Source organism: Ovis canadensis, chromosome 1, assembly GCF_042477335.2.
Source record: "Ovis canadensis isolate MfBH-ARS-UI-01 breed Bighorn chromosome 1, ARS-UI_OviCan_v2, whole genome shotgun sequence".
Classification (NCBI taxonomy): Eukaryota; Metazoa; Chordata; class Mammalia; order Artiodactyla; family Bovidae; genus Ovis; species Ovis canadensis.
Window position 1 is genome coordinate 275,604,461 of NC_091245.1, and position 23,168 is coordinate 275,627,628.

General features: G+C 43.0%; 1 protein-coding gene across 3 annotated transcripts in view; it reads right to left on the minus strand.

Annotated features, from left to right (window-relative positions):
- Nucleotides 1-15,292, minus strand: part of COL6A5 (collagen type VI alpha 5 chain) — a 167,131-nt gene extending 151,839 nt beyond the window's left edge. For 2 of the 3 annotated variants that reach the window (XM_069568289.1, XM_069568287.1), the window contains exons 1-2: nucleotides 15,081-15,256; nucleotides 13,028-13,225 (exon numbers count right to left, since the gene is read on the minus strand). The gene's annotated coding sequence lies outside the window, so the exon portion shown is untranslated. Of the gene's footprint in view, nucleotides 1-13,027; nucleotides 13,226-15,080 lie in introns of all 3 variants that reach the window. The other variant, XM_069568288.1, reaches the window with a different exon arrangement.
- Between the last annotated feature and the right edge of the window lie 7,876 nt (nucleotides 15,293-23,168).

The following is a 23,168-nucleotide window of genomic DNA, read 5'->3' on the forward strand; positions in this document are numbered from 1 at the left end:
TTAGCCACATGGACCATTTCCACTGCCCTTCCATGTTGGTAAACCACACGATACACATTCCCATCCCTAGAGACAAAACTCATGCCAGTTTGGAAATAATCTTCCAGAAATCTTCTTATGAATAAATGAGTCATGGCCTATGACACCTGAATGCCAAGAGTCTGAATCTTAAAATTAAGAGTTTTTAGTCTAAGCTAAAATAGACCCATCATAATACAAATTTGAGGAATCCAAAAATAAATCTAAAATTGTATGCCAAGCTTGTGAGTTATTATTGTTTTCTTTAAACTTTAGTAGCAGAATTAGGCATTAGATCTCAGGAACAATACTCTTAACAGTGTCAGCTGCTGAATTATTCATGAGGTCACTATGCTACATCCGTGCCACAGAAGGCAGATGTTTTCTGCCACTTATGTCTATTTGGAAGAGCATACTATTTGGAGATTTTTTTTTTCCCCTTAAAATTTCCTCTTTGTCTTCATTCTCTTTACATTTTTTGTGAAGTCTGGCATGCAAATAATTTAATCTAAATATAGGTTATTTGGTTATTTTCCTTCTAAATTTTTATTCCCTTCTAAAATTTTTAACTGCCATAGTTGACATTCCTTCTTTAATACAAAGAATTTAAAAAATATAACTTTTTTCTTAAAAGTTCATGGTCAGGATAGTATGAAAAGTAAAATTCAGTTTATAAAGATGATTTTGTTGAAGAGCATGAGCACTAATATACTAAGCCAAGGATCAGGAAAGTTTTCCTGGACTTTGTGTACAATATAACTACTCAGTTCCGCACTTGCAAAATCAGCTGCAGACATGGTTGCAGAACTGCTTTAGGCCTTCTGTGGGGCCTAACAACTTCTGGCTTATGGGCTCCCTCCAATACAAAAGTAAATTAAAAATTATATTTAAATAACTTTAGATGCATGAATTATTTTTTGTTTGTTTTGGCAAAAATTAATAGACTTTTGTGGGCTCTAACATTGCATTGTTTTCCTGATGTGAGAAAAAATTAAATATTTTGACCCTAAAATTTTGATTTCTTTTCTATCTTTTGAAGAAATTCATGCATTTCATTGACTTCTGTGGGCCCTGTTCTCTATGCCTTCTGTACTGAATGGATAAATTGGCCCTATAAAGCTGTGTTTCAATAAAATTTGTTTGGTAGCAGGCTGCCAGCTTTGCACTGAATAGTTAGACAAGTTTAATATTATGATTTAATCTCTCTCTATTATCCTGCTCAGTATGAATTTTTAAATTTTAAAACCAATTGTTGGCTTAATTATTCTTCCTAAATGTATCTACCTCATTCATACCTTATTAATATTCATATTAGCTGTTCATCCACTTTCTTATTTGAAAGTCCATAATAATTGTCCCTGACCAGTATTGTCACACTAGTTGAAAGCAACATCCTTTCTGATTGGTCAATGATTATTGTTAACTCTCTGTTAACAATGATTATTATTAATTCCGCTCTTGTATCTACTTTATTCTTCCTAACAGCTGTACAGTAAGTACTCCACTATACCAATGTATCCTAACTCATTTAGCCAACTCTCTATAGATGAATACTTAGAATGTTTCCAATTTTTTCACAATTCTGAGCAATGTTGCAATAAACTTCACAGCGCAAGGGAAAAGCATTTTTATAGAAACACTTACTAGGAGGGGAAACTCTGGGTCAAGGGAATGTATATCTAAAATTATAATCAAAATTAAACAACTGCAACAAAAATGTGGTACTAAATTACATCTCCCTGGGAACATATGGGAACTTATTTCTTCCCATTCTCATCACACACTGTTGAAGTTTTGGAATCCTGAATCAAGAGGGAAATTTATATTACTTCATGGCTCTCTGAATCCCTATAATTACTAGTGAGCTTGCAAATTTTATTTCTCCTATGAACTATATACCTAAGATTCTTAAGAGCCATTTCCCCTCATCAGTGTTTGTCTTGTAGTGCCCTGGAAACCGGAGAAGGCAATGGCAAGTACTCCTGCCCCACAGTACACCAGTACTCTTGCCTGGAAAATCCCATGGATGGAGGAGCCTGGTGGAATACAGTCCATGGGGTCGCTAAGGGTAGGACATGACTGAGCGACTTCACTTTCACTTTTCACTTTTCACTTTCATGCATTGGAGAAGGAAATGGCAACCCACTCCAGTGTTCTTGCCTTAAGAATTCTAAGGACAGGGGAGCCTGGTGGGCAGCCATCTATGGGGTCGCACAGAGTCGGACATGACTGAAGTGACTTAGCAGCAGCAGCAGCAGCAGCAGCCCTGGATACACTCTTAACATGAATACACACAGTCCTGAGTGTTTTATATTTTTTGTTGTTATTATAAATGGAATCTCTTCTTCTACTCACTTTACTAAATGATTATTTATACTGGCCACTTTCCTGAACACTCTTGTTGAGTCATCTAGACTTTCCTAGTATATTCTGAATTTAAATGGAAATAATGATTACTTTGTCTCCTCCTTCCTAAATGTCTATCTCTTATATTATCTTATCCTGTTATATTGACCAGAACTTTGAAAGTAATGTTAAATAATGATGTTGCTAATGTTCCTAACTTAATGGTAAATTTTCAAATGCTTCACCATTAAAGTGTGATATGCTGGCAGTTAGTTTGTAACATATATTTCTAACCATGTGTATTGCTGATGCTGTTTGTGACACCAGTTGTCTTGCTGTTCACACTGTCCGCCTTGCTCGCTGGACCAGGGTAGGCAAGGCGCAAGATGAGAGGCTGGAAGAAAATGAGAGGAGCTGTAGGAACAGCAGATGCGTTTATTCTCTCCTCTCTGGCATGAAAGCCGTAACACAGCCTCTCTGCTGGCTGACGCAGCATCCATAGCAGCAAACAGCACAGCTACATAACCGCACACAACCCTTCAGGGCTTTCCCAGGTGAGGCTTACGCTGCGTACTGCGCACAGCAACCCCAGACCAAGCTAGCGCCTCACGACGCGCATGCGCAGTGCTATAACGCTCTCAGCTGGTGCATAGTCATTATTCACAAAACGTGGGGCGAGAGAGCCTGAACACGCCACCCCGGCTAATTTGCCCTCTCCACGCACTCCACCCCTTCAGGGTCTCTCGCCTCACATTCTACGCCCGGCCCATCTGCGATTTTCCCTTGGGGAGTAACGCTGACCCTTAGATTTACTTCTTGCATCAGCTACAAGAACAAGCTGTTACATCCCCAACACGTAGCAAAACCCAGCTCCGGGTGTCACCTGGAACGCATGTGGCAGTCCTCACCCTCACGGGGCTAGAAGGGCCGCCATCCATAGGTGGAGTGCCTTTGTCTGCCGTGGCCAAGTCCGGTCCGCTGTCTGTCCTCGTGGGAGTGCAGGAAGGCCTCCGCAGAGGCAACCCCACCCCTGCGGGACTTTTATTAAGGACCTGCAAAACACGCGACAGGTGCCGGGTCCACCAAAAAGGGGGTTTTTGTGGCCTTCACAGCTCACCCACATATCCCAAATGCTAACCCAAACCCTAACCCTAACCCTAACCCTAACCCTAACCCTGTTCCAAATGCTTTGGAATATGTTCTACTGTTGAGTGTGGAATATGTTCACACTGCTCTAAGTCTGCAAGAGAATCAGAGGTCAGAAGCACGTCACAGGACACAGCCTTTACACTTTACACCGTACACTGTTCTAAACTTGCAAGAGAGGACGCAGCCTTTACAGTACACCTCTGCACGAATCAGCCCACGTTTGCATCCGCATGACCCGGACGGGGCCTTTCCCGGTTCAGCCCCGCAGCGGGGTCTTCACACTCCTGACACCTTTTGCCTGCTGCCGCCCCTCTGTTTCTCCCAAGCGAGCCACCACTGAGGTCCCTTCACAGATGGGGGGGGGGGGAGGGGGGCCCATAGGGTGCAAGGAGAGCAGGCAGGGATCCAGAAGAGGTAGGCGGGGCATTGTTCCAAATGGTGTATCAAATGCCGCCAGAAAAACGCTCATCATCTGGGACTCAGGTCGTTGGGTTAAATACCGACTGCTTCATGCCCAGTTCTCTCACCCCTTGGGTCAAGTCGGCATGGGTGTGCCATTCACTCATAATATCCGGGAGCTTTCCCACATTGGACCACACGGCGGGGCTGGCAGCGTGAATCCATTCCCGCCGTCTCATAAGGTTCATCATCACCAACACTTACCGCCTGGCTGTCAGAGATGCCAGCTTCCTCACCGTCACAGGGCTCTTGCTCGAACACCAATATACATTGCTCTAGCTCTTCCAAGCAGTGTTCAGCAAAGGGGAACTCACCACCTTCATAACACCTTTCCAATGCTCTCTGGTGAACCGTCCACCGCCTCCCAGCCTTCCACCAGAGCCGACGCCCAAGAGGACCACAGTCACCCAGTACCACATGCTATCTGGTGGCCACTGGCTTCCTCCATCCAGTGGAGCCTCAGGCTCCCCTACCCGCTGGGTATCCTGCCGACTATGCCAGTTGTATTGCTGATCCTGTTTCTGATGCCAGTTGTCTTGCTGTCAGGAGCCAGACATCCTGGAATGTGAAGTCAAGTGGGCCTTAGAAAGCATCACTACGAACAAAGCTATTGGAGGTGATGGAATTCCAGTTGAGCTATTTCAAATCCTAAAAGATGATGCTGTGAAAGTGCTGCACTCAATATGCCAGCAAATCTGGACACTGAACAGCCTGCACTGTTTGCTGAACCCCGGGTAGGCCAGGCACGAGCTGAGCGCCTGGAGAGCTGCAGCAACTGCAGCTGCATTTGTTCTCTCCTGGCTGACACAGCAGCTGTAGCAGCAGACACAGCATAAGACAACATAACCTCACACAACCCTTCAGGGCTTTTCCAGGTGAAAAGGCACTCTGCACATAGCCGCCCATGACCAATGAGTACCTCATGACGTGTGTGCGCAGTGCTATAAATGACCTCAGCTCTTCAGTTCAGTGCAGTCGCTCAGTCGTGTCCAACTCTTTGAGACCCCATGAGCCGCAACACGCCAGGCCTCCTTGTCCATCACCAACTCCCAGAGTTTAACCAAACTCATATCCATTGAGTCGGTGATGACATCCAATGCTGTTACATAGTCATTATTTACAAAACAAAGGAGAGAGAGTCTGAACACACCATCTTGGCTAATCTTCTCATGCCCCACACCATGTTTAAAAAAAATCCTCAGGGTATATGCCCAGGAGTGGGATTGCTGGGTCATATGGTAGTTTTATTCCTAGTTTTTTAAGGAACTGCCTTACTGTCTTCCACAGTGGCTGTCTCTATCTACATCCCCACCAACAGTGCAAGAGTGTTTCCTTTTCTCCACACTCTTTTTGAGCATTTATTGTTTGTAGATTTTTTGATGAGGAAACCAAAATTGAAAGAGACACGTGTACCCCATTGTTCATTGCAGCACTGTTTACAGTAGCTAGAACCTAGATGCGGAGAAGGCAATGGCACCCCACTCCAGTACTCTTGCCTGGAAAATCCCATGGATGGAGGAGCCTAGTAAGCTGCAGTCCATGGGGTCGCTAGGAGTCAGACACGACTGAGCGACTTCACTTTCACTTTTCACTTTCATGCATTGGAGAAGGAAACGGCAACCCACTCCAGTGTTCTTGCCTGGAGAATCCCAGGGATGGCGGAGCCTGGTGGGCTGCCGTCTCTGGGGTCGCACAGAGTCAGACACAACTGAAGTGACTTAGCAGTAGCAGCTTAGCAGAACCTAAATGTCCATCGACAGGTGAATGGATAAAGAAATTGTGGTATACCAAGGGAACATTTCATGCAAAGATGGGCTCGATAACGGACAGAAATGGTATGGACCTAACAGAAGCAGAAGATATTAAGAAGAGGTGGCAAGAATACACAGAACTGTACAAAAAAGACCTTCATGACCCAGATAATCACGATGGTGTGATCACTCATCTAGAGCCAGGCATCCGGGAATGCGAAGTCAAGTGGGCCTTAGGAAGCATCACTACGAACAAAGCTAGTGGAGGTGATGGAATTCCAGTGGAGCTATTTCAAATCCTAAAAGGTGATGCTGTGAAAGTGCTGTACTCAATATACCAGCAAATTTGGAAAACTCAGCAGTGGCCACAGGACTGGAAAAGGTCAGTTTTCATTCCAATCCCAAAGAAAGGCAATGCCAAAGAATGCTCAAACTACTGCACAATTGCACTGATCTCACATGCTAGTAAAGTAATGCTCAAAATTCTCCAAGCCAGGCTTCAACAGTACGTGAACCATGAACTTCCAGATGTTCAAGCTGGATTTAGAAAAGGCAGAGGAACCAGAGATCAAACTGCCAACATCTGTTGGATTATCAAAAAGGCAAGAGAGTTCCAGAAAAACATCTACTTCTGCTTTATTGACCATGCCAAAGCCTTTGACTCTGTGGATTACCACAAACTGTGGAAAACTCTGAAAGAGATGGTAATACCAGATCACCTGACCTGCCTCTTGAGAAATCTGTATGCAGGTCAGGAAGCAGCAGTTAGAACTGGACATGGAACAACAGACTGGCTCGAAATCAGGAGAGGAGTATGTCAAGGCTGTCTATTGTCACCCTGCTTATTTAACTTCTATGCAGAGTACATCATGAGAAACGCTGGACTGGAAGAAACAGAAGCTGGAATCAAGATTGCTGGGATAACCTCAGATATGTAGGTGACACCATCCTTTTGGCAGAAAGCGAAGAACTAAAGAGCCTCTTGATGAAAGTAAAAGAGGAGAGTGAAAAAGTTGGCTTAAAACTGAACATTCAGAAAACGAAGATCATGGCATCCAGTCCCATCACTTCATGGGAAATAGATGGGGAAACAGTGGAAGCAGTGACTGACTTTATTTTTTTAGACTCCAAAATCACTGCAGATGGTGATTGCAGCCACGAAATTAAAAGACACTTACTCCTTGGCAGAAAAGCTATGACCAAACTAGAAGGCATATTAAAAAGCAGAGACATTAGTTTGCCAACAAAAGTCCATCTAGTCAAAGCTATGGTTTTTCCGGTGGCCGCGTATGATGTGAGAGTTGGACTGTAAAGAAATCTAGCACCAAAGAATTGATGCTTTTGAAATGTGGTGTTGGAGAAGACTCTTGAGAGTTCCTTGGACTGCAAGGAGATCCAAGTAATCCATCCTAAAGGAAATCAACCCTGAATAATCATTGGAAGGACTGATGTTGAAGCTGAAGCTCCAATACTTTGGCCACCTGATGGGAAGAACTGACTCATTGAAAAAGACCCTGATGCTGGGAAAGACTGAACACAGGAGGAAGAGGGGACTACAGAGAATGAGATGGTTGGATGGCATCACTGACTCAATGGACATGAGTTTGAGTAAACTCTGGGAGTTGGTGATGGACAGGGAGGCCTGGAGTGCTGCAGTCCATGGGCTCACAGAGAATCAGACAGGACTGAGTGACTGAACTGAACTGAACTGAATCCCAAATCCCCACTCCATCCCTCCCCACTCCAATCTCCCCTTGGCAGCCACAAGAATGTTCTCTATGTCTGTGAGTCTGTTTGTTTCTTGCATAGGTTCATTCGTGTCATATTTTAGATTCCACGTATAACGGATGTCACGTGGTATTTGCCTTTCTTTTTCTGACTTACTTCAGTTAGTATGACACTTTCTAGGTGCGTTCATGTTGCTGCAAATGGCATTATTTCACTGTCTTTTTTGCCTGAATAGTACCACATTGTCTATACATACCACGTCTTTAGCCAGTCATCTGCCGATGGGCATTTAGGTGCTCTCCATGTCTCGCTATCGTAAATAGCACTGCATGAACATAGTCTTGCATGTATCTTTTTGATTTAAAGTTTTGTCCAGATATTGGGTGTCTTTTTAAAATGCAGGATCTGACTGAATAGCTCTGCAGTGCATGCTGTATTTTTAACAAGACCCTAAAGGATGCTGGTCCTCTGAAAACACGTTGTGTAGTGAAGGATTAAGTCATATGTTCTGAAGTCTGTCATAATAGTGAATGTCTTTCTGATACATTTTCAACTTGCCAGCAGTCTAAATCAGTCCTGTTTAACAGAAATTGAGCACAAGCCATATATAGAATGTGGCTATATATTCTTGGGTCTCATCCATTTCATTTTTCCTTTTAGTTCTTTGTTGCTGAGCCATTGTCTTCCAGAAGCTGGTGTTACTGAGATGATTCATTTGGTTAGCCTAATTTATTTTTAATTTTTCTGCCCACATAATGTATCTATTAATCTCAATAACACCATGCTAATCTTTGTTCTTGCCTTTCTGGAACATGATGAGACTGAGAATTTTGATCTGCCAATTCAGATGTTCTTTTACTTTGGCAAAGTTTTCATCTAATTCCATATTTCTTCAATTAAAAGATTTTTTTTCACATTTGGTGTTTCTCAAACTAAGAAATAACTTGTAAGTAACATGTCCATGCAGTGATTGATCATTTACTTTTATTCTCTTGAAAGCTATTTTTAAATCAATGGTGCATCTTGAAATTAACGATAGTTTGAGACCAAAGACATGCAATATGTTTTATATTTATCTTCACTTCCCTTTGGTCTTTCTCTCTTTTTTTTTTCCTGGAAAGCCACATAGTTTTGTGCTTTTTGTCTGTTATTTGTCTTCTATCACCATTACTCTCCTTAACCAGTTTTCTTCCTCTGTTCATATGCTCTGCAATCTGGGAAATGTTTCCCCAAACTGCCCTTTAAGTCAAAGCTCAATTTTCCACAAAGTTGACATATCTAGTTGCTTCTAACATGGGTTTTGGTTTTGTAACAGTTTAATTTTCCTTTTGTGCTTTTCTTGGCTTTCCCTTTCATTATGTCTTACATTTTTTGACCACTTTTATTATAAACCTGTTTTCTCTAATGCCTTAGAATTTGGAGTAATTTTCTTCTTTTTATGCAATAATTCTTAATCTCTGTTTGGCATATACCAAATGCTTCCTTCTTTATTGGAAGCAGTTTTGCATAATACCCACATTGGTGCTTTGGTTTTTTTGTGCAGGTTTTGAATATGCTTTGGGGGTTAGGGGATGAGGGGCAAGGAGAGTAAAGTTAGGATCCAACAGAAGTCGGTTGAACACATTTCACATTCATGGTTCTCAGCTATTTTGTAGTTTATTGATATTGGGAACAGACATTTTCCTCTCATTATACTTTGAGCTGCTTGTTACTACTTTATACAGAAGCTACTGATTCTTTTTTTCTGGATTTATTTTGTCAGCAACCTCAATTAACTCAATCAATTTTTAATTGTTTCTCTTAGCTATGGCCTCTGTGGGTCACTGCTACCACTTGCCCATAAGATAAAAGAAGATGGTGATGTTAACTATCTCCCCCAAGCAAGTGCATGTTCAGTCATGTTCAACTCTGTGCGACCCCATGGACTGTACCCCACCAGGCTCCTCTGTCCATGGAATTTTCGAAGCAAGAGTACTGGAGTGGGTTGCCATTTCCTTCTCCAGGGGATCTTCCCGACCCAGGGGTTGACCCTGCATCTCCTGCACTGGCAGGTGGGTTCTTCACCACTCCAACACCTGGGAAGCCCCACCCAAGGTCACACAGCTATTAAATGATGAAATTTTGATTTGCACCCAGGTAGTGAAACTTGCTCAATTGTGGCTGATTCTTTGTGAGCCCGTGGACTGTATAGTCCATGGAATTCTCTAGACCACAATACTGGAGTGGGTAGCTGTTCCCTTCTCCAGGGGATCTTCCCAACCCAGGGATCCAACCTAGGTCTCCTGCATTGAAGGCAGATTCTTGACCAACCGATCTATCAGGGAAGCCCTGATAGGTAGGCTAGACTCTCATATCATTACACTGTTTGAAACTTTTGACTATGTTACCTCCCTCTTTCCTTTTTTTCTTACCTAAACACAGAGTCATCTTTATTCTCTCATTTCTTCTACAACCTGCTCCCTCTCTACTAAGGAGATGAACGGAGTAAAGCAAAGCTAAGGTCCAGGGTAGGTCTCTACTAACTGGGCGTGTGCTCTTGCCATCTTAAGCCTCAACTTCTTCATTAATGAAATAGTAATAAACACATCTACTTAAAAAAAACAAACAAATGGGATCTAATTAAAATTAAAACCTTCTGCACAACAAAGGAAAATATAAGCAAGGTGAAAAGATAGCCTTCAGAATGGGAGAAAATAATAGCAAATGAAGCAACTGACAAACAACTAATCTCAAAAATATACAAGCAATTCATGCAGCTCAATTCCAGGAAAATAAACAACCCAATCAAAAAATGGGCCAAAGAACTAAACAGACATTTCTCCAAAGAAGACATACAAATGGCTAACAAACACATGCAAAGATGCTCAACATCACTCATTGTCAGAGAAATGCAAATCAAAACCACAATGAGGTACCATTTCATGCCAGTCAGAATGGCTGCAATCCAAAAGTCTACAAGCAATAAATGCTGGACAGGGTGTGGAGAAAAGGGAACCCTCTTACACTGTTGGTGGGAATGCAAACTAGTACAGCCACTATGGAGAACAGTGTGGCGATTCCTTTAAAAACTGGAAATAGAACTACCTTATGACCCAGCAATCCCACTGCTGGGCATACACACCGAGGAAACCAGAATTGAAGGAGACACGCGTACCCCAATGTTCATCGCAGCACTGTTTATAATAGCCAGGACATGGATGCAACCTAGATGTCCATCAGCAGATGAATGGATAAGAAAGCTGTGGTACATATGCACAAGGGAATATTACTCAGCCATTAGAGAGAATACATTTGAATCAGTTCTAATGAGGTGGATGAAACTGGAGCCTATTATACAGAGTGAAGTAAGCCAGAAAGAAAAACACCAATACAGTATACTAACGCATATATATGGAATTTAGAAAGATGGTAACGATAACCCTGTATGCAAGACAGCAAAAGAGACACAGATGTATAGAACAGTCTTTTGGACTCTGTGGGAGAGGGAGAGGGTGGGATGATTTGGGAGAATGGCATTGAAACATGTATAATGTCATGTAAGAAATGAATCGCCAGTCTAGGTTCGATGCAGGATACAGGATGCTTGGGGCTGGTGCACTGGGATGACCCAGAGAGATGGTATGGGGAGGGAGGTGGGAGGGGGGTTCAGGATTGGGAACTCATGTACACCAGTGGTGGATTCATGTTGATGTATGGGAAAACCAATACAGTATTGTAAAGTAAAATAAAGTATAATAATAATAATAAAAACTTTCAGGATTACTGCAAGATTTAGATATAATCATTTAATAAACTGCTTCAAGACCTAGATAGAGATATCACTATTATTATAATATCATGGAAACAGTGACAGATTTTATTTTCTTGGGCTCCAAAATCACTGTGGATGGTGACTGCTGCCATGAAGTTAAAAGACATTCACTCTTTGGAAGAAAAAAGCTGTGACAAACCTAGCCAGTGTATTAAAAAGCAGAGACATCCCTTTACTGACAAAGGTCCATAGAGCCAAAGCTATGCTTTTTCCAGTGTCATGTATGGATGTGAGAACCGGACCATAAAGAAGGCTGAACTCCAAAGTATTGATACTTTAGAACTGTGGTGTTGGAGAAGACTCTTGAGAGTCACTTGGACAGCAAGGAGATTAAACTAGTCAATCCTAAAGGCTGTCAACCCTGAATATTCACTGGAAGGGCTGGGGCTGATGCTGAAGTTGAAGCTCCAATACTCTGGCCACCTGGTGGTAAGAGCTGACTCACTGGAAAAGCCGCTGATGTTGGGAAAGAGGAGAGGGGGCGACAGAGGATGAGATGGTGGATGGCATCACCGACTCAATGGGCATGAGTTTGAGCAAGCTCCAGGAGATGGTGAAGGACAGGGAGGCCTGATATGCTGCAGTTCATGGGTCATGGAGAGTTGCACATGACTTGGTGGCTGAACAACAGCAATCATGCCCAGAGCATTTCTATTTCAGGGCCTATCTGCTTGACTTGAACATCCTCAAGCCACCTAGTTGCCTAGAAATTTGTTATTGCACTTTCTCTCTCACCTTCTATTCTCCAGTGCACTCACATGTACCCAACACATCCACTATCACTTGCTCTTCAAAGTACATTCTTGTCCAGCATCTGAGCTACATAGATTTCTAGTTGTCTACCCATTGCCCATTATTACATCTTTATCAAGAGAATCTCTATATCAATGAATGGGGCAACATGCTCAGCTACAAAAACACATTTTCAAACCTCCTTTGTCGCAAAAGTTTGCCGATGAAATACACACAGAAAGTGGATGACCCAGCAGAAAATATTTCTTTGTGTAGTATAATTATGCCTGTACTACTGATGGAGAAATTAAGGTAGTACATCTTGTCCCAAAACTTGAGGTCTCTCTAAATGTAAAGATGATGCTCTTTCCACTGCCTTACACTGGCTTTATAAGGCTCTCCTGTGAAGGTGATGGCACCCCACTCCAGTACTCTTGCCTGGAAAATCCCAGGGACGGGGGAGCCTGGTGGGCTGCAGTCCATGGGGTCACTAACAGTCGGACACAACTGAGCGACTTCACTTTCACTTCTCACTTTCATGCATTGGAGAAGGAAACGGCAACCCACTCCAGTGTTCTTGCCTGGAGAATCCCAGGGATCCCGGAGCCTGGTGGGCTGCCGTCTACAGGGTTGCACAGAGTTGGACATGACTGAAGCGACTTAGCAGCAGCAGCAACTCACTATTCAGGTCTCTTTATGTCCCTTATTGTCGAAGATAATTAGTTAACCATGCTAAGGGAGAAGGCTCAAGGTATCATCTGGGCCCTGCAAATAATGTGGCATTTTACAGTGGCTTTTCAGAGACCCAGTCTTGAATTACAGAATAACCCCCTCCACCCCAATGAATGGCTTGAAAAGTCAGAATTCGAACAAGTCAGAAAAATCTAGGGCAGTGCCATCAGGCACCAGGGATTGACCGGAGTAACAAAAATGCTGGCAACTGCCGCAGGCACTACAGGTTCGCTCTTCCTCCTGAGGGAGGGGGGCGTGCATCTTGTTTGTATCCGAGGTCCCGGTTTTGCCCAGCTCTTACCTTTTGCTCCTTTGTACCAGCTCAGAGAGGACCTGAAGCTAGATCCTGCAAGACTGATGGCAGCATCCTAAAAGTAAACCGCAGTGCCGTGAAAAGTGCACGTTTCAAGTGAATTTCTGTTCCTCACTGCTGGAGCTAAAGGCTTCCAGGTAAATATTCCAGGATTCGAAAGTCCTCCCTTTTGGAAGGTGATTTGAACTTGAAGGCAGAAAATCACAACATAAAATAACATGAACACAAGATATATGTCATAAACCTTGTACTTTGTTACAGAAGGATGCTGATTATATGTTCCTTGAGTTCTTATGAACAAGTGTGTACAGGCATGATTCTGAGGAATACAGAAAAGTCTACGGGGCAACTTTATTTTCAGACACTCACGACATTCCTAGGAATGGCTTAAAATTTTACCGACATTTCCAAAGTTGTTTTCAAAGAGAATTTAGTTAGCCTTTGACATCTGTGAGCAAGCCTTTCAGATGTTTTAAATTAAAACATGCATACATACATAATTATATGGTCACCAAATTAAGCATTTTCTCTGCTTTAACACATTAGTAGAGTCCAAGTTGTAACCATACAGCATGCAGGGAGCTCTGGGGTGATACTTTGAAATCATGCTGGCAAGTGCCACCTCAAGACCACACCTCCTGCATCCAGGAAACTGAGCAATATATACAACATTTTCCCAGAGTCTCAGAATAAGTCAGTAGTGAATTTAGACATAATATTTAAATTAAGCCACCAAAGGAGAAGCAGAAAAAAAAACCGCACAAAAATAAAAACCCCACAATTGAAAGCAAACCATTCACAGAACCTTCATCACTGAATATTTCATGAGTAAAGTTCTCAGCAGTGATGAAGAGACAGCCTCATCTACAGAAATTGTTCAGAACCTTGGAGAATGAGGAACCACATGATTTGGATATACCTGGCACCCGTAATTGTTTCCAAGGGGCATCCCCATAGCAACTGATTCCTTTTCAGAGTTCCTACGAGGTAGCTAGCTCTGGCATTGGGCTTTTCAGAAAAGGGGACAAATCTTCTCTCTCATTTTGATTCATAAGAAATTTCAGGATCCCTATTTATTCTACTTGTAAAATATATTACATAAACTAATACAAAGATAAAAACTATGTCCTGCCAATGTGAATCTTTCTTTTTCTTAAAAATTTTGTTCAGAACTCACTCACAAACTAAATACATCTCTTCCAAAATATCTATTCTGGCATTCTGAGTTAACAACAATAATAAATAACTTCAGAAGGAGCAATTAAATGCTAAAAAATAAAAAAATAAAAAAAAAATAAAAATGAGATATGAAACACTACACCCAATTACAAAGATCCTGGTTAAAGGAAAAATATGCTAGCAGTTTGAAAATCTTAAGAGCCAGATAACTCCCTTCTTCATTTTGAAAGAAACTTTAACCTGACACACAGCAGAAACTCAGAGATGTTTGTTAGTGAGTGCTGTTTCGAGGAAATTTCAGAGATGGTAGTTCACAGCTTGGTACAGAGTAGCAATTTCTACAAACTATGAGTGTTTCAAAGTTCTTATGATGCAGTGTCCGAATCTACCCCAGTAACTGATGCCTTACGGCTCACTGTTTACGTCAGGGTTCCTGCATGCAGTAAGGGGCCCTGCATGGAGTAGGGGGCCCAAGTGTTAGACCCAAGTGATCTCTAAGTCAGTGGCTCTCAAACTTCTGCAGGGTCAGAATCTCCAGGAGGACTTGTTAACACACATACTCCCCAGTCCCAGAGATTGAGGCTCAGCAGGTGTGGGGTGGGGCCCATGAACTTGCATTTCTAACCAGGTGCCAGGGGATGGAGCTGCTACTTGTCCTTGGACACGCCGAATAGCACTATTCGATCCTTTTCAATTCAGAGTCTAACCTTTCAGAACCTGGTCTCAGTTTTGCAAAATTCCTTAGAGTCTGGGATTTGACAGCATCCTACAGGGGCAAAAATTACCAGGATGTACTCATGTCCTGCCCTCGGAGCCCTCCTCCGCCCATTTTATGCCCCAAGCCCCTGCAACGGGCACTCACCGAGCTTTCCCAGGGCCCGGGGCCCCTCGGAACGGCGGGCACGGCCCCTGCTTCCCAAGGGCGGCACTAGCGCCTGGGCGCGGGAACGGCGCGCGGTGGGGAAGTGCGGAGCTAGGTCCGCGCTCTACCGCGGGTGGTACCGAGCGCCCCGCGCCCTGCTGGGCCCTTTAAAACGCGCGGACCGGTGAATTTGGCTGGGCTCGCCCCACCGGGCGGGGGGGGGGGGGGGCGGGGGTTGAGCTGGACTATTAATTCCTCGTGGGTTTCATGTGAGTGTCCAGAGACTCTCCAGCTGTTGGCTCGTTGCGCAGCTGCCAGCAGCTGTTTCGGAGGAAGCCGGGGGCTGCCAAAAAAAAAAAAAAACTTGAGAAAGCGGTTTCTCAGAAACCCAGGGCAACTTTTATCTGCTAAACTGTCACTGTTGCGACTTGAGCTGAGGACTCGCCATTTGGCTCCAACGGTTTACTCTGCAGTCTCCTCCAAGCCAGCCTGCAGACAACCAGAGAGCGTTCCCGGAGAGCCAGAGGGCCGGCAATGTCTGGGGGAGCTGAGGTCCGAGAGGGAGCAGAGGGCAAAGCTGGGCTAGAGGGGGCAGGAGCTCCCCAGCAGCTCCCAACAAGGGCAGGGCTGGGAGGGGGCTGGGAGCGGGGTGGGCCACAGGAGTGAAGACTTGATTTCTCGCAGGGATCCCAATGATGCACTTGAAAAGCATTGCCTGTTCTTAGGCGGATGGAGTGTTTGCTTGCTTCTTTCTTTTCCATTGAGGTGAACCCACAATTGAGATTTTATGGATAAACCTATTCCGAGCTTGTGCAGTTGAATTCAGCCTATCCCCTCAATGCTCAGCCCGCCATCTTCTCCATTGTCCTTGAAGAAATATGGAAATTACTGAACACTGATGAAAGTTTATTAAAAAGGTCAAGCTGTTGTTCGTCACTAAGTCATGTCTGATGCTTTGTGACCCCATGGACTGCAGGAGGCCAGGCTCTTTTGTCCTCCACAAAGGTCAAGAGGAAAGTTTATTAAAAGGTCAAAAGACCCTTGCTTAGCAAGGACCATTAGAGCTCCAGGCCTCTCCGTTCCAGAATAGCTTCAGAAGTGAATCAGGAGGTTCTTAAGTGTGTTTCAGAAAGAATGGGGCTGAAAGAATGGAGAGAAGGAAGTGGAAGGAGAGCTGTCAGGACTTTTTCCTTTCATTATTAATTTTTAACAAGGAGAACACAAATATGTGTAAAACTAATGGCTGATTTCATTTTTTTTTTTTCACTAGTAAGGGGCAAAATGATCTTTCTCAGAAGATGGTGTTTTGCTGTAAGCTTTGGAGAAGGCGATGGCACCCCACTCCAATACTCTTGTCTGGAAAACCCCATGGACGGAGGAGCCTGGTAGGCTGCAGTCCATGGGGTCACGAAGAGTCAGACACGACTGAGTGACTTCACTTTCATTTTTCACGTTCATGCATTGGAGAAGGAAATGGCAACCCACTCCAGTGTTCTTGCCTGGAGAATCCCACGGACAGAGGAGCCTGGTGGGCTACAGTCCATGGGGTCGCAAGAGTCGGACACAACTTAGCGACTAAACCACCACCACCACCACCACCACCACCAAAGCTTACCTAGAATTCTGGGATCTACTTTGTAGAGTGAGGATCCCAGGGTGTTCTGCACAGGATACCCCAAAGTGCTGGCTTTGAACCCAGCCTGTCCTGTTTGGAGGAAAGGTCTCATCTTGGCCTCCAGGGTTCAGAACACCCTGCCTGCCTCACCTGTCTCCTCTCTCCAGTGGCTTTCCTTTTGTGTGTGTGTTGGGGAAAGGATGCGCTGGTATTCACTATCCTTCCCTGGCACTGCCCACCAGACTTGTGCTGTCAAACATGGCCCACCTCAGCAGTCCCCCAAGAGATGTGATGAGAACCAGGAACACAATCCAGCAAAAGCAGAATTTGGGGAAGAGGCCATGTTCTCAAGTACACCACCACCCAGTATTACTTTTAGAAAATAATCAGAAAAAAACTCAAGGTGCCAAAGAATGGTTTCCCTGGTTGAGCTGGTCTCCACTGTCCACCCTCCCCTGCCCCCAGGATTGATCGTTTAGTATCAATGGGTCTTAGATCCTGTCCAGATTTGGATGAAGGAAAGAGGAGAGTGAAAAAGCAGACTTAAAACTCAGCATTCAAAAAATTAAGGTCCTGTCATCTGATCCCATCACTTCATGGCATATAGATGGGGGGAAAATGGAAACAGTGACAGATTTTATTTTCTTGAACTCCAAAATCACTGCAGACAGTGACCACAGCCATGAAATTAAAAGCCGCTTGTTCTTTGGAAGAAAAGCTATGACAAACTTAGTGTATTAAAAAAGCAGAGATATTACTTTGCCAACAAAGGTAAGCTATGGTTTTTCCAGTAGTCATGTATGGATGTGAGAGTTGGACCATAAAGAAGGCTGAGGGCCAAAAAATTTATGCTTTGGAACAGTGGTGTTGGAGAAGACTTGAGAGTCCCTTGGACTGCAAGGAGAGAAAACCACTCAATCCTAAAGGAAATCAACCCTGAATATTCATTGGAAGAACTGATGCTTAAGCTGAAGCTCCAGTACTACCTGATGTGAAGAGCCGATTCACTGGAAACCACCCTGATGCTGGGAAAGACTGAGGGCAGAAGGGGATGACAGGATGAGATGGTTGGATGGCATCTCTGACTCAATGGACATGAGTTGGAGCAACCTCTGAAAGATAAGGAAGGACAAAGAAGCCTGGCGTGATGCAGTCCATGGGGTTCCAAAGAGTTGGACAGAACCAAGCGACTGAACAGCAAGTGTGCCTCACGAGGGAAACACAAAGTGACAGGCAGGGCTGGAAGGTCAGAACCCGCCTTCCAGGAGCAGAGCACACATGCTGTTTGCATTTGCACCTGCATGTGGCATCCATGTGCCCTCTGTGGACAAAGATGGATTAACTGAGATATTCTTTTCTAACCAAGAGCGAAATCCCAAGGAGACCTGTTTCACTTCAGGGGAAGGGTGTGGTTCCTTCCCCACACTTAACTGAAGTAGTATTCCAACTGCATTGGAGTCAACCAGAATTTGGCTTTTTTGGAAAGTATTATTATAGGAATGTTTTTACTTATAATACAATTACAACTTAAGTTTCACAATCACACTATGATATAAAAGTGGTTTTGGTGATCAACAGTCTTTTCTACAGAATTCAACACTTTCTGTTTTCTTCCTTCTGTTTGTAAAATTGAAACAGTTGTTTTCCTAAAGAAGTGAAGTGAAAGTCGCTCAGTCATATCTGACTTTTTGTGACCCCATGGATTATACAGCCCATGGAATTCTCCAGGTCAGAATTCTGGAGTGGATAGCTGTTCCCTTCTCCAGGGAATCTTCCCAACCCAGAGATCGAACCCAGGTCTCCTGCACTGGCAGGCAGATTCTTTACCAGCTGAGCCACCAGGGAGACCCTTTCCTAAAGAAGTTAGAATGCAAAATTTGCCCTCTGTTAGGAATTACACTTGTTCTACTAAAGATTCATTAATTTGTTTCAGAAGGTAGGAGTTTTAAGCTCAACTTTGCAAGGAATTCCAGTACTAAAATCACCAAGTTTTCAATTAGTTACCACGGAAAGTAGACTATTTGGACTTACATTTAACTGGCTTTGATATTGAATGCTGCTGCTGCTGCTAAGTCACTTCAGTCGTGTCTGACTCTGTGCGACGCCATAGATGACAGCGCACCAGGCTCCCCCATCCCTGGGATTCTCCAGGCAAGAACACTGGAGTGGGTTGCCATTGCCTTCTCCAATGTGTGAACGTGAAAAGTGAAAGTGAAGTCGCTCAGTCGTGTCCGACTCTTCGAGACCCCATGGACTGCAGCCTACCAGGCTCCTCTGTCCATGGGATTTTCCAGGCAAGAATACTGGAGTGGGTTGCCGTTGCCTTCTCTTTGATATTGAATAAAAGAAGAAAAAAAATTCTAGTATTCAAAATTGTGGAGTGTTAAATGTTTTCCCAGAATCGTCACTAGTTATTTGCTTTTTCATTAACATCTACAGTCTGGGATTTCTGCAACTCTTTTCGATAAGGAGATAACATTAGAATGAGCCAGCCTACATTCTGCCTTCTAGTCTACAGCTGTCTTCTACTCTACATTCTTTAATTCTTGCTGAGAACCATTGATGCATTTCCAAAAATGTGAACCCTACCCTGTTACTGAACACAAGTTCATGTGCCCAATGCACAGTGAGGCCAAGCAAACCAAAGCATCAGCGTTTGGAGCAGAGAAAGGTTTACCACAGGGCCATGCAGAAACAGGTGGCTCGTGCTCAAATAACCCAAACTCCCCATAGAGTGTCAGCAAAATATTTAAAGGCTGGATGAGGGCAAGGTTCAGGAATCAAGATTGCTGGGAGAAATATCAATAGCCTCAGATATGCATATGACACTGCCCTTATGGCAGAAAGTGAAGAGGAACTAAAGAGCCTCTTGATGTGAAAAAGGAGAATGAAAAAGGTGGCTTAAAACTCAGCACTCAAAGAACTAAGATCATGGCATCCAGTCCCATCACTTCATGGCAAATAGGCAATGGAAACAGTGAGAGACTTTATTTGGGGGACACTCCAAAATCACTGCAGATGTTGACTGCAGCCATGGTACTGATTTAGATCCTCAAATTTGATTACATTTTCTTACTATTCAGGTGGCTTGATATTTTATATTTTTCTATAAAAGTTTGCTTTCTAGCCTAATTTTTAGAATAATTGGCATAAAAGTTTACATATCATCCTAAATACTTACTGCCCTCCATATCAATATATCAGCAACAAAAATACATAATATTTATATGGTCACTGTTCTAAGCAATTTTGAATATAGTCCTTGTATAAGTTAGTTGTGTCTTCTATTTTTCTTCTACAGAATTTTCAAAATACTTTCTCTTCACTGGTAATTTTTAAGAAATCTTGTTATTGTGTAGTCAGTAAGTCACATCTGACTCTTTGCAACCCCATAGACTGCAGCACACCAGCTCTTCTGTCCTCCACTATCTCCCAGGGTTAGTTCAAATTCATGTCCGTTGAGTCAGTGATGCTATGTAACAACATCATCCTCTGCTACTCCCCTGCTACTTTTGCCCTCAATCTTTCCCATTATCAGGGACTTATCCAATGAGTCAACTGTTCCATGAGGTGGCCAAAGTATTGGAGCTTCAGCAGCAGTCCTTTCAATGAATATTCAGGGTTGATATCCTGTAGGATTGACTGGTTTGATCTTGCAATCCAAGGGACTCTCAAGAGTCTTCTCCAGCATCACAATTTTAAAACATCAGTTCTTCAGTGCTCAGCCTTCTTTATGATCCAAATCTCACATCTGTACATGACTACTGGAAAAACCATAGCTTAGACTATATGGACCTTTGTCAGCAAAGTGATGTCTCTGCTTTTAAGTATGTTATGGCTTCAAACATGATCCATAGTGATTTTGGAGCCCAAGAAAAGAAAATCTGTCACTGCTTCCACTTTTTCCACTTCTATTTGCCATGAAGTGATAGGACCAGATGCCACGACCCTAGTTTTTTAAATGTTGAGTTTCAAGTAGCTTTTTAACTCTCCTCTTTTCCCATCATCAAGAAGCTTTTCCATTCCTCTTCAGTTTCTTCCATGAGAGTGGCATCATCTTCATATCTAAAGATGCTGATATTTCTCCTGGCAGTTTTGACTCAAGCTGATGATTCATCCAGCCCAGGTTTTCACATAATGTACTCTAGGTATAAGTTCAACAAGCAGGGTGACAATGTACAGCCTTGACATACCACTTGTAAATTTTGAACATGTCCATTGTTCCACATCTGGTTGTAGCTGTTGCTTCTTCACCCATATACAGATTTCTCAGGAGGCAAATAAGGTGGTCTGGTATTCCAATCTCTTTTAAGAATTTTCCACAGTTTATTGTGATCCACACAGTCAAAGGCTTTAGCATAATCAATGAAGCAGAACTAGATGTTTTTTTTGGAATTCGCTTACTTTCTCTATGATCCAGTGAAAGTTAGCAATTTGATCTCTGGTTCCTCTGCCTTTTCCAAATCCAGCTTGTACATCTGGAAGTTCTCAGCTCACATACTGCTGAAGCCTAACTTTGTTAGCATGTGAAATGAGCACAATTTTACAATGGTTCAAATACTCTTTGGCATTGCCCTTCTTTGGGATTGGAATGAAAATTAACCTCTTCCAGTCCTGTGGCCACTGCTGAGTTTTCCAAATTTGTTGATATGTTGATTGCAGCACTTTAACAGTGTCATTTTCTAGGATTTGAAATAGCTCAGCTGGAATTCCATCACCTCCGCTAGCTTTGTTCATAGCAATGCTTCTTAAGCCCCACTTGACTTCACTCTCCAGTATATCTGGCTCTAGGACAGTGACCACACCATCATGGTTATCTGAGTCATTAAGATCTTTTTTGTACAGTTCTTCTGTGTATTCTTGGCACCTCTTCTTAATATCTTCTGCTTCTGTTAGGTCCATACCATTTCTGTCCTTTTTTATGCCCATCCTTGCATGAAATTTTCCCTTGGTATCTTCAATTTTCTGATCTCTGCCCTTTCCCATTCTGTTGTTTTCCTCTATTTCTTTTATTTGCTTATTCAAGAAGGCCTTCTTATCCCTCCTTGCTATCCCTAGAGCTCTGCATTCAGTCGAGTAGAGCTGTCCTTTCTCCCTTGCCTTTTGCTTTTCTTCTTTCCTCAGCTATTTTTAAAGCCTCAGACAACCACTTTGCCTTCTTGCATTTCTTTTTCTTTGGGATGATTTTTGCCACTGCCTGGTTTATTGATCAAATGTCCCTTTTCTATTTTATTAATCTTTGCTCCAACTTAACTATTTCTTTCAATTTTCCTGTATTCAGCTTCTTGTTATCAATACGTTTTCCCCTACTTTCTAAAAATTAATTTATCTAAGGCTATAGACATTTCCTCTGAACACAACTCCAATTACAATTAAAAGGTTTTTTGTGTAGTCTTCTCATTTTCATTCATTTCTAAATACACTTTAACTTAAATTTCCTTTATTAACCTGAGTTATTTTTTTTAATTTTTATTTTTACTTTATTTTACTTTACAATACTGTATTGGTTTTGCCATACATTGACATGAATCCACCACAGGTGTACATGCATTCCCAAACATGAACCCTCCTCCCACATCCCTCCCCATAACTTCTTTCTGGGTCATCCCCATGCACCAGCCCCAAGCATCCTGTATCCTGCATTGGACATAGACTGGCGACCCGTTTCTTACATGATAGTTTACATGTTCCAATGCCATTCTTCCAAATCATCCCACCTTCTCCCTCTCCCTCAGAGTCCAAAAGTCTGCTCTACACATCTGCGTCTCTTTTGCTGTCTCGCATACAGGGTCATCATTGCCATCTTTCTAAATTCCATATATATGTGTTAGTATACTGTATTGGTGTTTTTCTTTCTGGCTTACTTCACTCTGTATAATCGGCTCCAGTTTCACCCATCTCATTAGAACTGATTCAAATGTATTTCTTTTTAATGGCTGAGTAATACTCCATTGTGTATATGGACCACAGCTTTCTTATCCATTCATCTGCTGATGGACATCTAGGTTGTTTCCATGTCCTGGCTATTATAAACAGTGCTGCGATGAACATTGGGGTACATGTGTCTCTTTCAATTCTGGTTTCCTCAGTGTGTATGCCCAGCAGTGGGATTGCTGGGTCATAAGGCAGTTCTATTTCCAGTTTTTTAAGGAATCTCCACACTGTTCTCCATAGTGGCTGTACTAGTTTGCATTCCCACCAACAGTGTAGGAGGGTTCCCTTTTCTCCACACCCTGTCCAGCACTTATTGCTTGCAGACTTTTAGATCACAGACATTCTGACTGGTGTGAAGTGGTACCTCATTGTGGTCTTGATTTGCATTTCTCTAATAATGAGTGATGTTGAGCATCTTTTCATGTGTTCGTTAGCCATCTGTATGTCTTCTTTGGAGAAATGTCTGTTTAGTTCTTTGGCCCATTTTTTGATTGGGTCATTTATTTTCCGTGAATTGAGCTGCAGGAGTTGCTTGTATA